The sequence below is a fragment of the Oncorhynchus keta genome, unplaced genomic scaffold (assembly GCF_023373465.1).
Source record: "Oncorhynchus keta strain PuntledgeMale-10-30-2019 unplaced genomic scaffold, Oket_V2 Un_contig_28645_pilon_pilon, whole genome shotgun sequence".
Lineage (NCBI taxonomy): Eukaryota > Metazoa > Chordata > Actinopteri > Salmoniformes > Salmonidae > Oncorhynchus > Oncorhynchus keta.
The window spans coordinates 5,225-11,353 of record NW_026286146.1 but is presented as its reverse complement, the minus strand read 5'-3'; the positions used below and the strand labels follow the sequence as shown (position 1 = coordinate 11,353).

The window sequence follows — 6,129 nt, the reverse complement described above, 5'->3', positions numbered from 1 at the left end:
CACACTGAAAGAACCAGTCATGCACACTGAAAGAACCAGTCATGCACACTGAAAGAACCAGCACGCACACTGCAGTCACTGAAAGAACCAGTCATGCACACTGATAGAACCATGCGACTTCTTAATATGCATATTGGTAGGTTTTGACCCTAAATTACTTTGAAAACATTAATCTCTCCCTCCCCCACTCTCTTCTCTCCATCTCTTCTCCCTCCCTCTCCATCTCTCTCTCCCCTCTTCTCTTCTCTCTCTTCTCTCTCTCTCTCTTTCTCTTCTCTCTCTCTCCTCTCCCTCTCTTCTCCTCTCTCCTCCCTCTCTCTCCTCCTCTCTCTTTCTCTCTCCTCCCTTCTCTCTCCCTCTCTCTCCCTCTCTTCTTTTTCTCTCTCTCTCTCTTCTCCCTCTTCTCTCCTCTCTCGCTCTCTTCTCTCTCTCTCTCTCCTCCTCTCTTCTCTCTCTCTCTCTCTCTCTCTTCTCTCTCTCTCTCTCTCTCTTCTCTTTCTCTCTCTCTATTCTCCTCTTCTCTTTTTCTCTCTCTCTCCCCCCCCTAACACCAATGCCCAATAAGAAGTTGGAGACAGAGCTCCAGACTCTACGGGACAGTAATGCTCGGCTGGTAGACGCGCGCTAACGGAGTCCTCCGCTAACGTAGAGATCTGGAAGAAAACAACTCAACACCTGCAAGGAGGAGAGCGACACACTGAGGGAAAAGGTACTATAGAGGAGCCTACGTAGAGCTGTCTATAGAGGGAGCCTACGTAGAGCTGTCTACATAGAGGAGCCTACGTAGAGCTGTCTACATAGAGGAGCCTACGTAGAGCTGTCTATAGAGGAGCCTACGAGAGCTGTCTATATAGAGGAGCATACGAGAGCTGTCTATATAGAGGAGCCTACGTGCAGAGCTGTCTAGAGGAGCCTACGAGAGCTGTCTACATAGAGGAGCCTACGTAGAGCTGTCTATATAGAGGAGCCTACGAGAGCTGTCTATATAGAGGAGCCTACGTAGAGCTGTCTATATAGAGGAGCCTACGAGAGCTGTCTATATAGAGGACCCTACGTAGAGCTGTCTATATAGAGGACCCTACGTAGAGCTGTCTATATAGAGGACCCTACGTAGAGCTATCTATATAGACACTATAGAGGACCCTACGTAGAGCTGTCTATATAGAGGACCCTACGTAGAGCTGTCTCTATAGAGGACCCTACGTAGAGCTTTCTATATAGACACTATAGAGGACCCTACGTAGAGCTGTCTATATAGAGGACCCTACGAGAGCTGTCTATATAGAGGACCCTACGTAGAGCTGTCTATATAGAGGACCCTACGTAGAGCTGTCTATATAGACACTATAGAGGAGCCTACGTAGAGCTGTCTGTATAGACACTATAGAGGAGCCTACGTAGAGACACTATAGAGGACCCTACATAGAGCTGTCTATATAGACACTATAGAGGACCCTACGTAGAGACACTATAGAGGACCCTACGTAGAGACACTATAGAGGACCCTACGTAGAGCTGTCTATATAGACACTATAGAGGAGCCTATGTAGAGACACTATAGAGGACCCTACGTAGAGACACTATAGAGGACCCTACGTAGAGACACTATAGAGGAGCCTACGTAGAGACACTATAGAGGACCCTACGTAGAGACACTATAGAGGACCCTACGTAGAGACACTATAGAGGACCCTACGAGAGACACTATAGAGGAGCCTCCATAGAGCTGTCTATATAGAAGACCCTACGTAGAGCTGTCTATATAGAGGACCCTACGTAGAGCTATCTATATAGACACTATAGAGGACCCTACGTAGAGCTATCTACATAGACACTATAGAGGACCCTACGTAGAGCTATCTATATAGACACTATAGAGGACCCTACGTAGAGCTGTCTATATAGACACTATAGAGGACCCTACATAGAGCTATCTACATGGAGACACTATAGAGGACCCTACATAGAGCTATCTATATAGACACTATAGAGGTCCCTACTTAGAGCTATCTATATAGACACTATAGAGGACCCTACGTAGAGCTATATATATAGACACTATAGAGGACTCTACGTAGAGCTATCTATATAGAGACATCTGCATAGAGCCATCTGCATAGATACTATAGAGGACCCTATGTAGAGCTATCTACGTAGACACTATAGAGGACCCTACATAGAGCTGTCTATATAGACACTATAGAGGACCCTAAGTGGAGCTATCTACATAGGGACACTATAGAGGACTCTACATAGAGCTATCTACATAGGGACACTATAGAGGACCCTACATAGAGCTATCTATATAGCTGTCTTGAGACAAATTGTAGGGGGTTGAGAACCATAAGCCTCCCAGGTTTTTTATTGAAGTCAATGTAGCCAGAGGAGGACGGAAGCTAGCTGTCCTCCGGCTACACCATGGTGCTACTCTACAGAGTGCTGTTGAGACTACTGTAGACCTTCATTTCCAAATGGTGTGTTTTAATCAGTTATTTGGTGACCTGAATTTATTTACTATAGTTCTATCTAAAAAGGATCACGTTTTGTAATGTTTTACTCAATTTATTTGTATGAAATTCACTGAGTAGGATGAGGAGCCTCCACTGATATACACATCAATCCAGAACATGATCCTGCTGATATCAGGGGAGGGTTCTAAGAGTTCCTAACAAGGGTCTCTCCTCCTGCTCCTCTCTCCTCCTGCTCCTCTCTCCTCCTCCTCCTCTTCTCTCCACCACTTGCTCCTCTCTCTCCTGCTCCTCTCTCTCCTCCTACTCCTCCTCCTCCTATTCTCTCCACCACTTGCTCCTCTCTCTCCTCCTGCTCCTCTCTCTTCTTGCTCCTCTCTCTCCTCCTCCTCCGCTCTCCTCCTGCTCTATATCTCCTGCTCCTCTCTCTCCTGTAGATAGCAGAGTTGGAGTCTCAGTGTGAAAAGGCCAACGTGGAGAAGGAGAGGAACTCTAAGCTCACTGTACGAGTTCAGGAGCTGGAGACGGAGCTGCAGGACAAGGAACAGGTGGACACAGGATCACTTATGCGCTCTCACACACACAGAACTCCTACAGACACACACAGTCTCATATGACTAGCCTGTAGTTTTGCTGACAGACTATATGCAAATATAACCCCATTATCCCTAAGGGACATGTTATCTCTCTCTCCCCTCTGCCTGTCTCTCTACCCTCTGCCTGTCTCTCTCCCCCCTCTACCTGTCTCTCTCCCCCTCTACCTGTCTCTCTCCCCCTCTACCTGTCTCTCTCCCCTCTACCTCTCTTTCTCTCTTTCCCCCTCTACCTCTCTTTCTCTTTTCCCCCTCTACCTGTCTCTTTCCCCCTCTCCCTCTCTCCACCTCTACCTGTCTCTCTCCCCTCTCTCTATCGCTCCCTCTACCTGTCTCTCTCCTCCTCTACCTGTCTCTCTACCCCTCTACCTGTCTCTCCCCCTCTACCTGTCTCTCCCCCTCTACCTGTCTCTCTCCCCCTCTCTCCACCCCTCCTCTCTACCTGTCTCTCTCCCCCTCTCTCCACCCCTCCTCTCTACCTTTCTCTGTCCCTAAGAAGGGGATTATTATCCAATAGAAGGTGGATATTGTTGTGGGACCTTTGATGTCAGAACAATTATCTGCTGAAGTATTACTCTCTCTCTTCCTCCGCTCTCTCTCTCTCTCCACTCTCTCTCTCTCTCCACTCTCTCTTCCTCCGCTCTCTCTCTTCCTCCACTCTCTCCACTCTCTCTCTCCGCTCTCTCTCTCTCCACTCTCTCTCTTCCTCCGCTCTCTCTTCCTCCACTCTCTCTCTCCACTCTCTCTCTCCGCTCTCTCTCTTCCTCCGCCCTCTCTCTTCCTCCACTCTCTCTCTTCCTCCGCCCTCGATCCCTCAGCTCTCTCTCTTCCTCCACTCTCTCTCTTCCTCTGCCCTCGATCCTCAGCTCTCTCTCTCTCCGCTCTCTCTCTTCCTCTGCCCTCGATCCCTCAGCTCTCTCTCTCCGCTCTCTCCGCTCTCTCTCTTCCTCTGCCCTCGATCCCTCAGCTCTCTCTCTCTCCGCTCTCTCTCTTCCTCCACTCTCTCTCTCTCTGTCGCTCTCCTCTCTCTCCTCTGCTCTCTCTCTCTCTCTCTTCCTCCGCTCTCTCTCTCTCTCTCTCTCTCTCTCTCCTCTCTCTCTTCCTCCGCTCTGTCTGTCTGTCTGTCTGTCTGTCTGTCTGTAATGTCACATCAATACCAAGTATCCATCAATTTATTGCTGACTTCCGTGTTTTTATAGGTCTTCTATCTTCTTGTTGAAGAACACTCAGAGAAAAGGGGAAAATGTGTATTATTCCTAATATTTCCTGCGTATAGAAAATGTCTCTGGTAGTGTCAGCTCTGACTCTATACCAGGAACCCCAGGCACTGGGTCTGACTCGATACCAGGAACCCCAGGCACTGGGTCTGACTCGATACCAGGAACCCCAGGCACTGGGTCTGACTCTATACCAGGAACCCCAGGCACTGGGTCTGACTCTATACCAGGAACCCCAGGCACTGGGTCTGACTCTATACCAGGAACCCCAGGCACTGGGTCTGACTCTATACCAGGAACCCCAGGCACTGGGTCTGACTCTATACCAGGAACCCCAGGCACTGGGTCTGACTCTATACCAGGAACCCCAGGCACTGGGTCTGACTCTATACCAGGAACCCCAGGCACCGGGTCTGACTCTATACCAGGAACCCCAGGCACTGGGTCTGACTCTATACCAGGAACCCCAGGCACTGGGTCTGACTCTATACCAGGAACCCCAGGCACTGGGTCTGACTCTATACCAGGAACCCCAGGCACTGGGTCTGACTCTATACCAGGAACCCCAGGCACTGGGTCTGACTCTATACCAGGAACCCCAGGCACTGGGTCTGACTCTATACCAGGAACCCCAGGCACTGGGTCTGACTCTATACCAGGAACCCCAGGCACTGGGTCTGACTCTATACCAGGAACCCCAGGCACTGGGTCTGACTCTATACCCGGTGTTGTATCAGACCATGTTAATAATGTTACTGTAGTCATTCTACATGATACCAGGAACCCCAGGCACTGGGTCTGACTCTATACCAGGAACCCCAGGCACTGGGTCTGACTCTATACCAGGAACCCCAGGCACTGGGTCTGACTCTATACCCGGTGTTGTATCAGACCATGTTAATAATGTTATTGTAGTCATTCTACATGACACCAGGAACCCCAGGCACTGGGTCTACCAGTAACATCGTCACTTCTGACCAGCTGCCAAGCAACTGCGGCCCCAAGATGGCTGGTTTCTACGCACCCTGGCAGTCATTCCAGTTCGTCCCAATGAGGCTTTGAGCCGGCATGGCCGCGGTGATGGATCAATACTGATTCTGCCTGCAGACACATTTCATTAGCTGGAACCATGTTTCCATCCACAGTTATGCCAGTAAAGAGTCATACTGTATTTAAAACGCTGTGAAGGAAATAGGACATTTGGGGAACGATTGTATAAATGCAGACAAATCATTTGTTCATTTCGATCTTTTAGGTGGGATCTTTCTGTGTCTATAAAATGAATGGAGGTGGAAACGCCTTTATATAATAACCATCATAATAACCATCAGAATAATAATAATAACCATCATAATAACCATCAGAATAATCAGAATAACCATCATAATAACCATCATAATAACCATCAGAATAATAATAATAACCATCATAACCATCAGAATAACCATCATAATAACCATCAGAATAACCATCATAATAAACATCATAATAACCATCAGAATAACCATCATAATAACTATCATAATAACCATCAGAATAACCATCAGAATAACCATCATAATAACCATCAGAATAACCATCATAATAACCATCAGAATAACCATCAGAATAACCATCAGAATAACCATAATAACCATCATAATAATAATAACCATAATAATAACCATAATAATAACCATTATAATAACAATAATAATAACAATAATAATAACCATCATAATAACCATAATAATAATAACCATCATAATAATAATAACCATAATAATAATAATAACCATAATAATAATAACCATAATAATAACCATTATAATAACAATAATAATAACAATAATAATAACCATCATAATAACC

The 6,129-nt window shown here is 46.7% G+C and overlaps 1 long non-coding RNA gene across 1 annotated transcript; it reads left to right on the top strand.

Moving 5' to 3' along the window:
• The first annotated feature begins 628 nt into the window (after nt 1-628).
• On the top strand, nt 629-4,304 carry LOC127923168 (uncharacterized). Its single transcript, XR_008113533.1, has 3 exons — nt 629-709; nt 2,906-3,016; nt 4,261-4,304. It is a non-coding gene; the product is annotated as an uncharacterized LOC127923168 (long non-coding RNA).
• Nucleotides 4,305-6,129: the final 1,825 nt, after the last annotated feature.